Source organism: Pelobates fuscus, chromosome 5 (assembly GCF_036172605.1).
Source record: "Pelobates fuscus isolate aPelFus1 chromosome 5, aPelFus1.pri, whole genome shotgun sequence".
Lineage (NCBI taxonomy): Eukaryota > Metazoa > Chordata > Amphibia > Anura > Pelobatidae > Pelobates > Pelobates fuscus.
Genome location: NC_086321.1, coordinates 7,566,235 through 7,585,983, shown reverse-complemented (window position 1 = coordinate 7,585,983; position 19,749 = coordinate 7,566,235). Strand labels below are relative to the sequence as shown.

The 19,749-nt window shown below is 43.1% G+C and overlaps 1 protein-coding gene across 2 annotated transcripts in view; it reads left to right on the top strand.

The window, feature by feature from the left end:
• Positions 1-19,749, top strand: part of CNTFR (ciliary neurotrophic factor receptor) — a 572,999-nt gene that overhangs the window by 68,113 nt on the left and 485,137 nt on the right. The window contains exon 1 of one of the 2 annotated variants that reach the window (XM_063453545.1): positions 2,993-3,092. The exons of the other annotated variant lie outside the window; for it this stretch is intronic. The gene's annotated coding sequence lies outside the window, so the exon portion shown is untranslated. Of the gene's footprint in view, positions 1-2,992; positions 3,093-19,749 lie in introns of those variants that run through there. 2 annotated transcript variants of the gene reach the window in all.

Below are 19,749 nucleotides of genomic sequence, written 5' to 3'. Positions count from 1 at the left end.
CAAGTTAATATTTGGCTACTCCTCAGATGTCTCGTACCTAGCTATCATTACTGGGAAATAATATATCGTTGATCTTGGCAAGTGGGGCAACATTGTGTGCCTGTCTTCAGGATAAAAGACCAGTAATGGGTCGTGTGCAGGAGGGGCTGCTACATGGAAGTGACAATAACACTCAATATATTAAAACACTAAAGCCTTAATGATCTGTAAAGTGAAAAGCATTTCGGAAGAAGGTTACATGACGTTCCCTCTGATATCCCAATATAAAGTCCTGTAATGAGCAGCCTTGAAGGGTTGGACTGCAAATGACCGCACTTTCTGTAGAAATGCCAGATTCTCTAGTGTGTTAGATCCTTTCTACTTTTACCTTCTTTCGGCTCGAAACCTATCCGTATTCCATGAAAACTCCAAACCTTGCTTTCATCCTCCCGTGTGTGAACTAAAAGTATATTGCTTGTCCCAGTCTTTGTTCGTCTGTTCGTAATGTGGCTGTATCGTGAGCGGCTCTGTAATTGTCTACCGCAAGCAGCCCGTCTCCTGTTTGTACTTTACTGAAAGATTTCAGGATGGCTCCCCTAATGTCTTTGTGTTTCCTACAGCTCGTCTGTCTCTTTGGTCCATGCATTGTCCTCTCCTCTGTGACTGCCTCGTTATCATTGTACAGTTATTTACATCTCACTTTAATGATGCCGATATTTCCTGGGAGTGGAAAAGGTTTATTCATGTGTCTTTGGTAAATAATTTATGCCGATTTTTTTACTCTTCAAAGTGATCAAACCTTTCCCTGGATCTTGAGCAGACGGATCCCACTTGTCAATCAGTTAAGGGAGAGTTTTGTGAACATGAATTCCTGAATATTATGACAAAATTTGACAAAACTTTTTGTTAACTTGTTGTTGATCCTTATTGCATTGTGTGAATAGTTGGAATAGTGTGAATAGTTGGAAATGGCCAGATCACATCGGGAACCTCAGGGTTTGCTGGTGAGAATCCACTACGGCTATTCTGTAGACTTGTTACTCTCTATACAATCTCTGCTTACGTTCTCGTTTTTTGATGGAACAGAGAGTTCCAAAAGTGTATGATTTGTGGGTTCACCCAGTTCACCCCAGTAAAATGTTTCTCCTGAAGGATCAAGATTCTTACCAGTTTGTGGCATGGTGGGTGAAGGCTATCATGACATCATCATTTCGATAAAGGGTACAGTTATAATTAATTCTAATTAATCTTTCTGATAGTTCACCTCCTACAAATAATACATTCTTTGAGGAATTATGTTTTTGCAATTTTAACTCGCATACACGCCAGAAATGTTAACTTAGAATGATACTCTCTTGACCTGTTCAGTAGGAAGTGAGGAGATTCAGAAAATTGCTGGTTGCTGTCATACAGAGCAATTATATCTGAAACTGTAATTTAGAACAAGATTAAAGCCTTTTATTTACAAAGTCTAATCTAGAAATGAGAGACATTAGCAAAAAAAGAGGGATGGAAGGATTTGCTCACAATATAGGGACTGTTCCTTCCACACAGGACACTTGGGAGGTAAGTGCATAGGGTTACATGGTATCCTCCCAATAATAAACTACAAGATGGTGGAATAAAATGATCTCATGTTCTTTAACCTTGGCTTTTTAATGGAAGTCAAGGTTAAAAGCAAAATGATCCCTGACGGAGGATTCACTTACATGCACTTTGGGAAGATACCTGTCATTGTATCCATTGCACAGTCACTGATACTCGCTACCTACAACCTGCGGTGAGTGACTCCTTTTATATGGAATCAATAAATTGATCCTAACTAGCTTCCCATATCAGTTCATATCAAAACGAGGGTCTTTTATTGGAACAGACGCTCCCAGCCCACCGACCATGGATGGCGCCCCCACCTGGTCACCTGTCAGCTTGGGGAGAGCTCATCAGATAAAATATTTTTAAATATCCATGTGTTTTACCGTACACTGTCATCAAATGTATTTCTATTGAAGAAACAGAATAGCGAGTGGATAATATATAATTATACGTTTCTAGAGACACCTGCATGGCTTTGAGATGCGCTGTATGTTAATCTCCTCCAGTGGGGCTGGATTGTGCATTCTCACTGTGAATTCACCCCTAAAAAGAAATGGGTTTAATGAGTTCCTGGAGTGTTTAAAGCCATTTGAGAATAGTTGAATTTTACGGAAGATGGAATGGTTCGTTTATAAATTAGATAGAGTATTGCTATTAGGAGAGTTTCCCTGTGTGCCAGTTACATAGCAGATCTGGAGTGGGATAATCTGTGTCACGGTTCCGTCCATTTCTTAGATCATCTATGAACAGGACGGTTTAAATAGCTAACAACCAACTTGAGAAATTAAGGTTGAAATAGTCTGTTTGGTGGAAGTTAAATTCTTTCACACTTGTTTGTTTTTTGTTTGTTTTCTGTTTTCTGAGCAGCTTATTATTAAATGAGTATAGCTTGCTGATGGATAGTTTATTAGCTAAATAGTAATCTGTCCTGAATCAGAAAATCTGTCAATCTTCGTGAATTGAAAAATGAATTTCGAAATTCCGACTAAAACAACGGCCCGTGACTGTAGTTGAGAATTTTTCCACACCAAATATTTCGAACCAAATTCTGTGTGCTGTGAGTGACCCTTAAGCAGAATAAAGCCAGGAAGCTCCTGGAAACGAATGAAACTTATAACTATTGTTTTATTATTTTGCTTTACAAAGGAATTATAGCGAAATAAATAAAGCCGTATCAGGAGAAATCCCAAAGCTGTGTATAAATTGGCCCATCGTGCCGGTGTAGGTTTAGATAAAGACTTACCATTGTTTAAGGTGCCATCGCCCCCACCTCTCTGGTTTTCATTTAGCCTGATGTATGGGGCAGGTTTACTGCTGACATTTAAAAGCAAAAGTAAGGAAAGTGTGACATTTGAAAGAGCCATGTCATCACTTGGTCTTCTCAAAGATCCCAACTCTCCAGTTACGGCTGTCGAGGCGAGCAGGAGGCAGCGTGGAGACAGTGGATTCATTTCAGTCCTTGCTGTACGGTAAGCTGGGACCATATGCCTTGTTTACTGAGGATAAAATATATCTTAAAGGTACTGCAAAGATCTCCTGGTTGTTATTTCGGTGGCATGTTAAAAATACAGCAAAACGTTTCCTGTTACCTGTGCTTTGAAAATAATTCTATTATATTAGTTTTTAATATATAATAAAAAAATCTATATGTATTTTCATGCTGGCACAACCTGGCATTCTATGCAAATACTAAATATACAATCATTTATTGCAAGTAATTCAGACTGTGTTTTTGTTATAGAAACCATGAGAACAAGTTATTGGCAGCCAATGTTACAAACATGGCAAGACTTTATACATAGGGGCTTATCCTCCGAACGGCAACATTTAAGCTAAAATCGCTCGAAAAATACTCCAACACTTCAATTGATTTCAGTTTTGTCTTTGGTCTAATGACGAACCCCACATGTACCACATTTTATAATCCAGTTAATTTAATGTGAACACATTGTGTGAATGCCAAGTTCATGTTTATAAAGAAATGACAGTCCTGTGTTTATCATCATGTTAAAGGCTGACCACGAGCTGTTGATGATATCGACGATCACGATCCCACTGTCCTGATACTTTGCCATTTATACAATTATTGGATCTTACACTAGACACTCATGTTGTAGTGATCCCAATCCTTCACAGGAGTTCAGGACACACTATTGGGATCATCTGAAACTTACAAGATTATTCAGTAAATTCCAAATGGTAGCACGTCAGAATAGAAACATTCAGGCTCAAGTACTAAAGCTGTGACCGCGGCTGAGTTGGAGAATTTTGTCAGATCAGATACTTTATCGTTACCCCTGATAAATGTTAAAGTAAATAAACCTGCACATCATGTTGGTCGTGAATAGTGTGTGTTAACGCAATAGACGCCCCATTATAGTGTAAAACTTTTAATGTACAATTGCGAAAATAAAAATGTATGTCTCGCCATTGACAAAATATATCTAAATCGGTTTTGTGAGCGTCTGGGGTGTTTGCATATTTTGCACTGACTGTAGATGGTAACGTCAGCGCTTTGGTCTGTCCGCAGGTCCTCTATAGTTCCCATTGCTTCATCTGCCAGGAGCCCATATCAGTGCTTTAGTCTCATGCATGTGCGGAGTTCCACACTGATGTCTATGGAAATCAGGATCTGGCAAGGAACACAGGATTCTCTATAGACAGAGCTTTGACAATGCTACCCTGAGGTAGCTCCATGCTTTGTCAACCGTTGGAAACAAACATACTTTTTCTTATGTCTTTTGACTGGGTTGGAATTTCAGGGATACGGTCTTTATGAGCATTTTATAATGATTTTATCTTTATATAATGCTAATTTTTTGGGGAGGGGTTTGTGACAGAGATGACTTAATACAAACATGGCAAATACTGTATACTGCGCACTTACTGTACGCTAGGCACTTACTGTACGCTGGGCACTTACTGTACGCTGGGCACTTACTGTGCGCTAGGCACTTACTGTGCGCTGGGCACTTACTGTGCGCTGGGCACTTACTGTGCGCTGGGCACTTACTGTATGCTGCGCACTTACTGTATGCTGCGCACTTACTATATGCTGCGCACTTACTGTACGCTAGGCACTTACTGTACGCTGGGCACTTACTGTACGCTGGGCACTTACTGTATGCTAGGCACTTGCTGTGCGCTAGGCACTTACTGTATACTGCACACTTACTGTACGCTAGGCACTTACTGTGCGCTAGGCACTTACTGTACGCTAGGCACTTACTGTATACTGCGCACTTACTGTACGCTAGGCACTTACTGTACGCTGGGCACTTACTGTACGCTGGGCACTTACTGTGCGCCAGGCACTTACTGTATGCTGGGCACTTACTGTATGCCATGCACTTACTGTATGCTTCGCACTTACTGTATGCTTCGCACTTACTGTACGCTAGGCACTTACTGTGCGCTAGGCACTTACTGTATACTGTGCACTTACTGTACGCTAGGCACTTACTGTACGCTAGGCACTTACTGTATGCTGGGCACTTACTGTATGCTGGGCACTTACTGTATGCCATGCACTTACTGTATGCTTCGCACTTACTGTATGCTTCGCACTTACTGTGCGCCAGGCACTTACTGTGCGCCAGGCACTTACTGTATGCTGGGCACTTACTGTATGCTGGGCACTTACTGTATGCCATGCACTTACTGTATGCCATGCACTTACTGTATGCTTCGCACTTACTGTACGCTAGGCACTTACTGTACGCTAGGCACTTACTGTGCGCTAGGCACTTACTGTATACTGTGCACTTACTGTACGCTAGGCACTTACTGTATGCTACGCACTTACTGTACGCTAGGCACTTATCTAGCTGATCGGCCGTTAAAATTCATGAAATTCCAAAGGGGCTTAGTAAACAGAATGTAGACCTTCCTGTGTGGTGGTGACTGATTAAAGATAAGCCACTCTCCACCAATCTGAGGGTCTATTCCCTGACTCCGAGGTATCACACTAAACGCTCTAATCTGTTTACTTTCCTGAGCCAATAATAATAACATTCCATGTTTGCGTTAGTAAATAAACACTAACAGGTGGCAGGCTGTTTCAATAAACCAATCCCAGGAGGTAAAAAGGCATTTTTATTGTACAGAGTGTCATTGTTTCTCTTCATTATAAAAGAATACGACAGATATATTTCTTCCATTTTGAAAAAGTAAAGTCTTGTTCCACTTCCAAAACAAAATGCCCCTAGAGCCAGAGACGCTTGTAACATATTATCAATTTCTCCAGAACAGGGGGGTTATGTGCAGAAAACAGAACTCAGGTGTTTTTTGAGGGAGCATGGAGCTTTATTGATCAGAAAAGGAGCGTTTAACAACAAGCACTTAAAGATCAGCATCTGGGCTCTAAAATAAGGGTTCCAGAAACCCTGAGTAGTGGAGAAATGGCACAGTGAATACAACATCACAGAGCCAGGAGGTAGGGTGATAAAGTATGACATCACAGAGCCAGGAGGTAGGGTGATAAAGTATGACATCACAGAGCCTGAAGGTCGAGTGATACAGTATGACATCACAGAGCCAGGAGGTAAGGTGCCGCAGTATGACATCACAGAGCCAGAAGGTAGGGTGCCGCAGTATGACATCACAGAGCCTGAAGGTCGAGTGATACAGTATGACATCACAGAGCCAGGAGGTAAGGTGCCGCAGTATGACATCACAGAGCCAGAAGGTTGAGTGATACAATATGACATCACAGAGCCAGAAGGTAAGGTGCCGCAGTATGACATCACAGAGCCAGAAGGTCGGGTGCTGCAGTATGACATCACAGAGCCAGAAGGTCGGGTGCTGCAGTATGACATCACAGAGCCAGAAGGTCGAGTGATACAGTATGACATCACAGAGCCAGGAGGTAAGGTGCCGCAGTATGACATCACAGAGCCAGAAGGTCGGGTGCTGCAGTATGACATCACAGAGCCAGAAGGTCGGGTGCTGCAGTATGACATCACAGAGCCAGAAGGTCGGGTGCAGCAGTATGACATCACAGAGCCATGAGGTAAGGTGCCGCAGTATGACATCACAGAGCCAGAAGGTCGGGTGCTGCAGTATGACATCACAGAGCAAGAAGGTCGGGTGCTGCAGTATGACATCACAGAGCCAGAAGGTCGGGTGCTGCAGTATGACATCACAGAGCCAGAAGGTCGGGTGCTGCAGTATGACATCACAGAGCCAGAAGGTCGAGTGATACAGTATGACATCACAGAGCCAGGAGGAAGGGTGCCGCAGTATGACATCACAGAGCCAGGAGGAAGGGTGCCGCAGTATGACATCACAGAGCCAGAAGGTCGGGTGCTGCAGTATGACATCACAGAGCCAGAAGGTCGAGTGATACAGTATGACATCACAGAGCCAGGAGGTAAGGTGCCGCAGTATGACATCACAGAGCCAGAAGGTCGGGTGCTGCAGTATGACATCACAGAGCCAGAAGGTCGGGTGCTGCAGTATGACATCACAGAGCCAGAAGGTCGAGTGATACAGTATGACATCACAGAGCCAGGAGGTAAGGTGCCGCAGTATGACATCACAGAGCCAGAAGGTCGGGTGCTGCAGTATGACATCACAGAGCCAGAAGGTCGGGTGCTGCAGTATGACATCACAGAGCCAGAAGGTCGGGTGCAGCAGTATGACATCACAGAGCCATGAGGTAAGGTGCCGCAGTATGACATCACAGAGCCAGAAGGTCGGGTGCTGCAGTATGACATCACAGAGCAAGAAGGTCGGGTGCTGCAGTATGACATCACAGAGCCAGAAGGTCGGGTGCTGCAGTATGACATCACAGAGCCAGAAGGTCGGGTGCTGCAGTATGACATCACAGAGCCAGAAGGTCGAGTGATACAGTATGACATCACAGAGCCAGGAGGAAGGGTGCCGCAGTATGACATCACAGAGCCAGGAGGAAGGGTGCCGCAGTATGACATCACAGAGCCAGAAGGTCGGGTGATACAGTATGACATCACAGAGCCAGGAGGTAGGGTGCCGCAGTATGACATCACAGAGCCAGGAGGTAGGGTGCCGCAGTATGACATCACAGAGCCAGGAGGTCGGGTGCCGCAGTATGACATCACAGAGCCAGAAGGTCGGGTGCCGCAGTATGACATCACAGAGCCAGGAGTTAAGGTGCCGCAGTATGACATCACAGAGACAGGAGGTAGGGTGCCGCAGTATGACATCACAGAGCCAGGAGGTAGGGTGATACAGTATGACATCACAGAGACAGGAGGTAGGATGCCGCAGTATGACATCACAGAGCCAGGAGGTAGGGTGCCGCAGTATGACATCACAGAGCCAGGAGGTAGGTTGCCCCAGTATGACCTCACATAGTTATGTTGGATAGGGTGACACAGTATGTCATCACATAGCTCTGTTGGTTAAGGTGACACACTATGACATCACAGAGCTGTGTTGGTTAAGATGACACAGTATGACATCACAGAGCTCTGTTGGCAGTGGTGGAACAGTATGACATCACATAGCTCTGTTGGTTAAGGTGACACAGTATGACATCACATAGCTCTGTTGGTTAAGGTGACACAGTATGACATCACAGAGCTGTGTTGGCAGTGGTGGCACAGTAGAACATCACAGAGCTAGGTTGGTTAAGGTGACACAGTATGACATCACATAGCTCTGTTGGTTAAGGTGACACAGTATGACATCACAGAGCTCTGTTGGCAGTGGTGGCACAGTATGACATCACAGAGCTAGGTTGGTTAAGGTGATACAGTATGACATCACAGAGCTCTGTTGGCAGTGGTGGCACAGTATGACATCACAGAGCTAGGTTGGTTAAGGTGATACAGTATGACATCACAGAACTCTGTTGGCAGTGGTGGCACAGTATGACATCACAGAGGCGTGTTGGTAGAATGACATCACTCTAGTCGGTTAATAACACAGAGGCCGGGTATGAGTTGTCTCATTTGAACATAATATACAAAAAAAAAAAAGCTTTTACCTTGTATTATACCATCAAACATATTATGAATATAAAGGACTTGCCTTCCTCTGTGGGGAGCAAATCGCTGGAGTGATTTTACACAATGCAAAAAATATGAAAAATATGGTGAGTGGGTACAGTGACAGGGACCGTTAAATAAGGAGTGCAAGTGGTCCTGGTGCTTGGAGGGGCCATGCAATAAAGCTGCTATTGATTTCTGTGTTGAGTAAAACACAGAGACGCCAAGCTATATTTAGTACTGTTAGAGATATCCTGGTCTCCATGTGTCCTGGGGAAGATACAGTGTAATAAATCACTTCCTTCTGAAATGCTTTCATTTTTTCTTCTTAATCTGGGAGACACTCCAGGCTCCCACACACGTGAGGTGCACTGTGTAGGTTAGGTTACAGTTAGTTATACTTGGTGGGTTTATATTAAATGGACACTCCAGGCTCCCACACACGTTAGGTGCACTGTGTAGGTTAGGTTACAGGTAGTTGTACTGGGTGGGTTTATATTATTAAAGGGACACTCCAGGCTCCCACACACGTTAGATGCACTGTGTAGGTTAGGTTACAGTTAGTTATACTGGGTGGGTTTATATTATTAAAGGGACATTCCAGGCTCCCACACACGTTAGATGCACTGTGTAGGTTAGGTTACAGTTAGTTATACTGGGTGGGTTTATATTATTAAAGGGACACCCCAGGCTCCCACACACGTTAGATGCACTGTGTAAGTTAGGTTACAGTTAGTTATACTGGGTGGGTTTATATTATTAAAGGGACATTCCAGGCTCCCACACACGTTAGATGCACTGTGTAAGTTAGGTTACAGTTAGTTATACTGGGTGGGTTTATATTATTAAAGGGACACCCCAGGCTCCCACACACGTTAGATGCACTGTGTAAGTTAGGTTACAGTTAGTTATACTGGGTGGGTTTATATTATTAAAGGGACACTCCAGGCTCCCACACACGTTAGATGCACTGTGTAAGTTAGGTTACAGTTAGTTATACTGGGTGGGTTTATATTATTAAAGGGACACTCCAGGCTCCCACACACGTTAGGCGCACTGTGTAGGTGAGGTTACAGTTAGTTATACTGGGTGGGTTTATATTATTAAAGGGACACTCTAGGCTCCCACACACGTTAGCTGCACTGTGTAGGTTAGGTTACAGTTAGTTATACTGGGTGGGTTTATATTATTAAAGGGACACTCCAGGCTCCCACACACGTTAGGTGCACTCTGTAGGTTAGGTTACAGTTAGTTATACTGGCTGGGTTTATATTAAATGGACACTCCAGGCTCCCACACACATTAGGTGCACTGTGTAGGTTAGGTTACAGTTAGTTATACTGGGTGGGTTTATATTATTAAAGGGACACTCCAGGCTCCCACACACGTTAGATGCACTGTGTAGGTTAGGTTACAGTTAGTTATACCGGGTGGGTTTATATTATTAAAGGGACACTCCAGGCTCCCACACACGTTAGGTGCACTCTGTAGGTTAGGTTACAGTTAGTTATACTGGCTGGGTTTATATTAAATGGACACTCCAGGCTCCCACACACATTAGGTGCACTGTGTAGGTTAGGTTACAGTTAGTTATACTGGGTGGGTTTATATTATTAAAGGGACACTCCAGGCTCCCACACACGTTAGGTGCACTGTGTAGGTTAGGTTACAGTTAGTTATACTGGGTGGGTTTATATTATTAAAGGGGCACTCCAGGCTCCCACACACGTTAGGTGCACTGTGTAGGTTAGGTTACAGTTAGTTATACTGGGTGGGTTTATATTATTAAAGGGACACTCCAGGCTCCCACACACGTTAGGTGCACTGTGTAGGTTAGGTTACAGTTAGTTATACTGGGTGGGTTTATATTATTAAAGGGACACTCCAGGCTCCCACACACGTTAGATGCACTGTGTAGGTTAGGTTACAGTTAGTTATACCGGGTGGGTTTATATTATTAAAGGGACACTCCAGGCTCCCACACACGTTAGGTGCACTCTGTAGGTTAGGTTACAGTTAGTTATACTGGCTGGGTTTATATTAAATGGACACTCCAGGCTCCCACACACATTAGGTGCACTGTGTAGGTTAGGTTACAGTTAGTTATACTGGGTGGGTTTATATTATTAAAGGGACACTCCAGGCTCCCACACACGTTAGGTGCACTGTGTAGGTTAGGTTACAGTTAGTTATACTGGGTGGGTTTATATTATTAAAGGGACACTCCAGGCTCCCACACACGTTAGGTGCACTGTGTAGGTTAGGTTACAGTTAGTTATACTGGGTGGGTTTATATTATTAAAGGGACACTCCAGGCTCCCAGGCATATTAGGTGCACAATTCGTTTTGATATGGTTATTCGTAGAGCTGATGGGCTGGTTGGATGAAATTGTTGAGTAAAGAGATTCCATCTGTTTGTATTTTCCTTATGGCCGCAGACAGTTTTGTTAAGGGGGATGAAATGATTCTCTGAATACACTGTTACTTTATGGACCCATAAATCACCAAAGTGATAATGCATTTGTTTTCTGTAAACTGGGTCTCTTGGCCATGCCACAATCTAAGACCTTTCCTATCCTGGGAATTCATCTCACGCAGTACAGAGGCAAAATTTCTTTTTTTTTTTTCATGAGAATTTTATAATATTTTTTAAAGCTTTACAAACAGATGAAGTCAGCTCTCAGAATCTCAGCGCTGCCCCCCCCCCGGTAAAGTTTATTTAGATTGTTTTCTACTACAACAATTTTATATATTTTATAAATAATGCATTTACAGCCTTTTGTAAAGAGGCGGCTAGATGGTGGGTTTTACCACCCTATTTTAATATGTTTATAATGTAAACAAATCAAGTTTTCAAATATACACTGAACAAAATTATAAACGCAACACTTTTGTTTTTGCCCCCATTTTTCATGAGCTGAACTCAAAGATCTAAGACTTTTTCTATGTACACAAAAGGCCTATTTCTCTCAAATATTGTTCATAAATCTGTCTAAATCTGTGTTAGTGAGCACTTCTCCTTTGCCGAGATAATCCATCCACCTCACAGGTGTGGCATATCAAGATGCTAATTAGACAGCATGATTATTGCACAGGTGTGCCTTAGGCTGGCCACAATAAAAGGCCACTCCAAAATGAGCAGTTTTACTGTATTGGAGGGATCCGAAAACCAGTCTGTATCTGGTGTGACCACCATTTGCCTCACGCAGTGCAACATAGCTCCTTCGCATAGAGTTGATCAGGTTGCTGATTGTGGCCGGTGGAATGTTAGTTCACTCCTCTTCAATGGCTGTGCGAATTTGCTGGATATTGGCAGGATCTGGAACACGCTGTTCTATACGCCGATCCAGAGCATCCCAAACATGCTTAATGGGTGACATGTCCGGTGAGTATGCTGGCCATGCAAGAACTGGGATGTTTTCAGCATCCATGAATTGTTTGTAGATCCTTGCATAATGGGGCCGTGCATTATCGTTCTGCAACATGAGGTGATGGCCGTGGATGAATAGCACAACAATGGGCCTCAGGATCTCGTCACAGTATCTCTGTGCATTCAAAATGAACATTAATAAAATGCACCTGTGTCCGTTGTCCCTAAAATACGCCTACCTATACCATAACCCCACCGCCACCATGGGCCACTCGATCCACAATGTTGACATCAGCAAACCGCTCACCCACAAAACACCATACACGCTGTCTGCCATCTGCCCTGTACAGTGAAAACCAGGATTCATGCGTGAAGAGAACACCTCTCCAAAGTGCCAGACGCCATAGAATGTGAGCATTTGCCCATTCAAGTCTCTTACAACGATGAACTGCAGTCAGGTCGAGACCCCAATGAGGATGACGAGCATGCAGATGAGCTTCCATGGGACGGTTTCTGACAGATTGTGCAGAATTTCTTTAGTTATGCAAACCGATTGTTGCCGCAACTGTCCGGGTGGCTGGTCTAAGACGATCTTGGAGGTGAAGATGCTGGATGTGGAGGTCCTGGGCTGGTGTGGTTACACGTGGTTGTGAGGTCGGTTGGATGTACTGCCAAATTCTCTGAAACAGCTTTAGAGACAGCTTATGGTAGAGAAATTAACAATTCACGGGAAACCGCTCTGGTGGACATTCCTGCAGTCAGCATGCCGATTGCATGCTGTGGGGGTTTATAGAGACGCAAATGTTGGGTTAAAAAATTGTGTTGGAAAAATCCTAGTTCAGCTATTTTGAACTGAAGGTATTTTGCTGTTTAATAACGCACCATCACATAACTGGGCACCGGGTTGATATGGGCCAGCTATTGTCTACTGGAACAATTTATATATATTCTATGTCTGAAAAGCAAAAACTGCCGAAAAAGATCATTTCACAGCTACGTGTCTGACTTCATGTATTCTAAAGACAGGTGATCAAAGATGGGGTCTGCATACAAACAATTACTTGTACACACGAGAAAAGGCAATATGGCACCAACAGTGTCCCTTCTACTCTGCCTCCAGCATGTTCTTGGCAGTGTGCTCTGTGCTGTGCTTACAGAATATCACAGGTCATATACATTATGCCCCACGACCCCACGAGAGAATTCAAAGTGAATTGATGACAAAATAATCTGGAAATCATTCTCATCGTTGCTAATAGTTTTTTTTTTTTTTTTTTTATCTTAAATTTTAAATTCCCTTTGAATTTCCAAGAATTCTCAGTTTAATAAATACCCCTGATTGTGGAGTTAATGTGTATAGGATATGGCCTTTAAAGGGCACAGATCACTTATGGTGAACATTCTTTCATTCAATGAGAAAATATCAAAATAGATTTTATAACTGGGTACACACTACCAAAAGTATATGATTACATTAAACAGTGTATGGAGATGAGGAAGAAGATTAAAATATAGAATAAATACTATGTATCTTGTACCAAGACTATTTGCATATTAAGGGAGGGGCAACCAATAGTATCACACATACTGAGGCAATACATAAAAACAGCCAACAGGTGGCAGTACACATACGTATTCCATTTCAGATATTAAATATTTCTCGGACATTTGCAGTGCAGAATATTTGCTGTTTAGTTAGCAATCACCTTAGATGGTAGCGTTTGTTAATGCTCAGCAGATAATATTAAACGATTGGTCCTTAATAATTTTATTCTTTACATTGATTTTGGGGAAGTGCTGCTTTCTCTGACTTTATTGTAATTGGCACATTTCCCCAGCTAGCGACAGATTTATAATATACAGTAAGTGATAATTCCTTCTTTCAGATTAATTAATCATTTCTGTTCTCTTTAGCAGTGTCACTGCCTCAATGACAGAGTGATAAAAAAGCAGGAGATACTAGGAAATCAAGGCCGCTGGCTTTGGGCAGCGAGGTCAATCTTTCCCCAGGGGAATCAGGACTCGTATAAAGAAAGTATAATATAATAAATGTCAGAAATACAGCAAAAATATCAATAATATATAGGCGATATACACATAAAACTTCTGTACTTAGTCAATGGGAAAATGGATAAAGCGGAATGGGGTGCAGTGATTAAGAGGTTGCAGGGGACGGAGGATCTAAGATTGAGAGAGAGGAGGAATAGATTAGTGTTTGACGATTGTGAGAGGCAGCAATGGGTACTCCTGTCCCCTAATCCCTCTAGCAGCTCACCATATACAGCTGATCCAGGTAATATTCTCTCCTTTGTTCCTATCACGTGCCTTCTTTTATACAGCTGATCCAGGTTAATTCTCTCTATTTCTATGGCGTGCCTTGTCCTTGTTGTGATGTCATCTCGAAGATCCAATCCAGAGTTTATTCTCTATCTCTTGTCCTCGTTGTCAGGTCACCATGTAGATCCGTTCTAGTTACTGGTTTCTCTCCCTTTTCCCATCTGTTTCTCTTGTCCTTGCTGTATGGTCACCATGTAGAACCGTTCTAGGTAATGTTTTCTCTCTCTTTTCCCCGCTGTCTATTTTTTCCTCGCTGTAAGGTCACCATGTAGATCCGTTCTAGGTAATGGTTTCTCTCCCTTTTCCCATCTGTCTCTCTTGTCCTCGCTGTATGGTCACCATGTAGATCCGTTCTAGGTAATGGTTTCTCTCCCTTTTCCCATCTGTCTCTCTTGTCCTCGCTGTATGGTCACTGTAACGGACCGTTTCACTTACAAGAGGATAAAACCCAGTTTAGGCGATAATCCCCTTTCCAGATGCACAGGCAGCTACTGCAAACACCACTCTCCCGACTGGAGACACACGAAGACTGGATCCGAGAAACCTTTTAAATTCTCCCAAGCATATGAATACTGTAGACCATTGAATAGGAACCATACGAATAGGCTTGTACTCCTAGCAGTCAACTGGAACAGCATGCAATAAATCCTTCCCCCCAATAATGAGACGACACATCACTTTGAGGGTTAAACAGGAACTCTGGACTGGCTCATCCAGCCCGGCTTTTATTTCCAACTCACACATACAGGCCACACCCAGGGGGAGGCATAAAATAACCAATGACATAGATGTTACCTCCCACACATCCCCTCCCCTTAGTGTGACACATAATCCCATTATGCATACAGTGTAAAATATACTTTTACACAACTTTCATAACTTTAAAACAATACATCACATTCACATAAAAATACATATCCACAATCAATCCATTCAGGGGAACAACATATTAAAAAATGGCATGAATCCGACCAGGGGTTCAAAAGTTACTAAAAGTATCTTTTGTCCCTCCTGGCTGGCAGAAAAACATCCCCACAATGCACCCTGGTTTCCTCCCTTCTGCCCTGGAGTTAATTGGAGAAGTAATCCAATTATCCAGGACTAGAGGCAGACTCCATTAACCACATGGTTGCAAAACGACATAAAACACTTTAAAATACATAAAGTCACATTTACACATAACACACAGACATTTCACCTATCCCCAGATAGCTGGGATCTGTGCGCACAAACTACCGAATAGCGCGCAGATCCTACTCACACAGTACAATTGCCATGGAGCTAAAGTCTTTCCCATAGTCTTTCATTATATGAATAGGCTCCATGGTATGGCTATCTGGGGTATCACATTCCCATAAAGTCTGGTCCATAGTCCAAAGGCAAGAGGCGGGCAATCAGCCCCCTCCAAGGACACGTGGCGAGGTCGGTTTCGCCACAGTCACCATGTAGATCCGTTCTAGGTAATGGTTTCTCTCCCTTTCCCCCTCTGTTTCTCTTGTCCTCACTGTATGGTCACCATGTAGATCATTTCTAGGTAATGGTTTATCTCCCTTTCCCCCTCTGTTTCTCTTGTCCTCACTGTAAGGTCCGTTCTAGGTAATGGTTTATCTCCCTTTTCCCCGCTGTCTCTTTTTTCCTCGCTGTATGGTCACCATGTAGATCAGTTCTAGGTAATGGTTTATCTCCCTTTACCCCTCTGTTTCTCTTGTCCTCACTGTAAGGTCCGTTCTAGGTAATGTTTTCTCTCCCTTTTCCCCGCTGTCTCTTTTTTCCTCGCTGTATGGTCACCATGTAGATCAGTTCTAGGTAATGGTTTATCTCCCTTTTCCCCGCTGTCTCTTTTTTCCTCGCTGTAAGGTCACCATGTAGATCCGTTCTAGGTAATGTTTTTTTCTCCCTTTTCCCCGCTGTCTCTTTTTTCCTCGCTGTAAGGTCACCATGTAGATCCGTTCTAGGTAACATTTTCTTTCCCTTTCCCCCTCTGTCTCTCTTGTCCTCGCTGTAAGGTCACCATGTAGATCCATTCTAGGTAATGTTTTCTCTCCCTTTTCCCCTCTGTCTCTCTTGTCCTCACTGTAAGGTCACCATGTAGATCCATTCTAGGTAATGTTTTCTCTCCCTTTTCCCCTCTGTCTCTCTTGTCCTCACTGTAAGGTCACCATGTAGATCCATTCTAGGTAATGTTTTCTCTCCCTTTTCCCCTCTGTGTCTCTTGTCCTCACTGTAAGGTCACCATGTAAGTCCATTCTAGGTAATGTTTTCTCTCCCTTTTCCCCTCTGTGTCTCTTGTCCTCACTGTAAGGTCACCATGTAAGTCCATTCTAGGTAATGTTTTCTCTCCCTTTTCCCCTCTGTCTCTCTTGTCCTCGCTGTAAGGTCACCATGTAAGTCCATTCTAGGTAATGTTTTCTCTCGCTTTTCCCCTCTGTCTCTCTTGTCCTCGCTGTAAGGTCACCATGTAGATCCATTCTAGGTAATGTTTTCTCTCCCTTTTCCCCTCTGTCTCTCTTGTCCTCACTGTAAGGTCACCATGTAGATCCATTCTAGGTAATGTTTTCTCTCCCTTTTCCCCTCTGTCTCTCTTGTCCTCGCTGTAAGGTCACCATGTAGATCCATTCTAGGTAATGGTTTCTCTCCCTTTTCCCCTCTGTCTCTCTTGTCCTCGCTGTAAGGTCACCATGTAAGTCCATTCTATGTAATGTTTTCTCTCCATTTTCCCCTCTGTCTCTCTTGTCCTCACTGTAAGGTCACCATGTAGATCCATTCTAGGTTATGTTTTCTCTCCCTTTTCCCCTCTGTCTCTCTTGTCCTCGCTGTAAGGTCACCATGTAGATCCATTCTAGGTAATGGTTTCTCTCCCTTTTCCCCTCTGTCTCTCTTGTCCTCACTGTAAGGTCACCATGTAGATCCATTCTAGGTAACATTTTCTTTCCCTTTCCCCCTCTGTCTCTCTTGTCCTCGCTGTAAGGTCACCATGTAAGTCCATTCTAGGTAATGATTTCTCTCCCTTTCCCCCTCTGTCTCTCTTGTCCTCGCTGTAAGGTCACCATGTAGATCCATTCTAGGTAATGATTTCTCTCCCTTTTCCCCTCTGTCTCTCTTGTCCTCGCTGTAAGGTCACCATGTAAATCCATTCTAGGTAATGATTTCTCTCCCTTTCCCCCTCTGTCTCTCTTGTCCTCGCTGTAAGGTCACCATGTAGATCCATTCTAGGTAATGATTTCTCTCCCTTTTCCCCTCTGTCTCTCTTGTCCTCGCTGTAAGGTCACCATGTAGATCCATTCTAGGTAATGATTTCTCTCCCTTTTCCCCTCTGTCTCTCTTGTCCTCGCTGTAAGGTCACCATGTAAATCCATTCTAGGTAATGTTTTCTCTCCCTTTCCCCCTCTGTCTCTCTTGTCCTCACTGTAAGGTCACCATGTAGATCCATTCTAGGTAATGATTTCTCTCCCTTTTCCCCTCTGTCTCTCTTGTCCTCACTGTAAGGTCACCATGTAGATCCATTCTAGGTAATGATTTCTCTCCCTTTTCCCCTCTGTCTCTCTTGTCCTCGCTGTAAGGTCACCATGTAGATCCATTCTAGGTAATGATTTCTCTCCCTTTCCCCCTCTGTCTCTCTTGTCCTCGCTGTAAGGTCACCATGTAAATCCATTCTAGCTAATGTTTTCTCTCCCTTTTCCCCTCTGTCTCTCTTGTCCTCGCTGTAAGGTCACCATGTAAGTCCATTCTAGGTAATGTTTTCTCTCCCTTTCCCCCTCTGTCTCTCTTGTCCTCACTGTAAGGTCACCATGTAGATCCATTCTAGGTAATGATTTCTCTCCCTTTTCCCCTCTGTCTCTCTTGTCCTCACTGTAAGGTCACCATGTAGATCCATTCTAGGTAATGATTTCTCTCCCTTTTCCCCTCTGTCTCTCTTGTCCTCGCTGTAAGGTCACCATGTAGATCCATTCTAGGTAATGATTTCTCTCCCTTTCCCCCTCTGTCTCTCTTGTCCTCGCTGTAAGGTCACCATGTAAATCCATTCTAGGTAATGATTTCTCTCCCTTTTCCCCTCTGTCTCTCTTGTCCTCACTGTAAGGTCACCATGTAAATCCATTCTAGGTAATGTTTTCTCTCCCTTTTCCCCTCTGTCTCTCTTGTCCTCGCTGTAAGGTCACCATGTAGATCCATTCTAGGTAACATTTTCTTTCCCTTTCCCCCTCTGTCTCTCTTGTCCTCGCTGTAAGGTCACCATGTAGATCCATTCTAGGTAATGGTTTCTCTCCCTTTTCCCCTCTGTCTCTCTTGTCCTCGCTGTAAGGTCACCATGTAGATCCATTCTAGGTAATGGTTTCTCTCCCTTTTCCCCTCTGTCTCTCTTGTCCTCACTGTAAGGTCACCATGTAGATCCATTCTAGGTAACATTTTCTCTCCCTTTTCTGTCTCTCCAGTCCTGGCTTTAAATGTCATTATGTGTAATGCTTTGTGTCTCCTCCTCTATGAGATCATTGGGTAGATCAGTTTCAGATAATACAATATACAAATGGTGCAAACAATACATTGGTGTATACACAAGCAAATACTTAGTATAGTGGATGGAATCCAATAATATGATGACCACGGCTCAGCTGATTGCATTCAGTATCCAAAACATATAAAAACATTTCTAAAATAAAACAAAGGAAAATCACAGTGCAATCTGTATGGAATAATAAAACGAGTCATTGCTAATAATCCTGTTTGGCTCTTCTATATGTTTTTCCTTTGTTTTTTTTTTAGAAATGTCATTGTATGTTTTGGATACTGTATACAATCAGCTGAGCCGTGGTCATTATATTATAGGACTCAATCCACTATATTAAGTATTTGATAGTGTATACACCGAGGTCTTGTTTGTATTTAGTATTTTCATAGTAAGGTGTTGGAGAAGCACATTTTACTATATACACCTGTGTTCATTTAAATACGTTTCATGTTCTCTTTCGCTCTTGTCCTTGCTGTAAGGTCATTGTGTAGACCAGGTCCATGTAACATTTTCTGTCAAGGCTTTACGGATCTCAACAACAGATACCAACCTCAGCTCCTGTCTGATGATACTAAAATTTGTAACAGCGTTGATGTTCCAGGAGGGATATGCCAAATGGCAAATGATTTAGATAAATTAGAAAAATGGTCAGAGTTGTGGCAACTGACATTTAATGTGGATAAGTGCAAGATAATGCATCTTGGACGTAAAAACCCAAGGGCAGAGTACAGAATATTTGATAGAGTCCTAACCTCAACATCTGAGGAAAGGGATTTAGGGGTGATTATTTCTGATGACTTAAAGGTAGGCAGACAATGTAATAGAGCAGCAGGAAATGCTAGCAGAATGCTTGGTTGTATAGGGAGAGGTATTAGCAGTAGAAAGAGGGAAGTGCTCATGCCATTGTACAGAACACTGGTGAGACCTCACTTGGAGTACTGTACACAGTACTGGAGACCCTATCTTCAGAAGGATATTGATACCTTAGAGAGAGT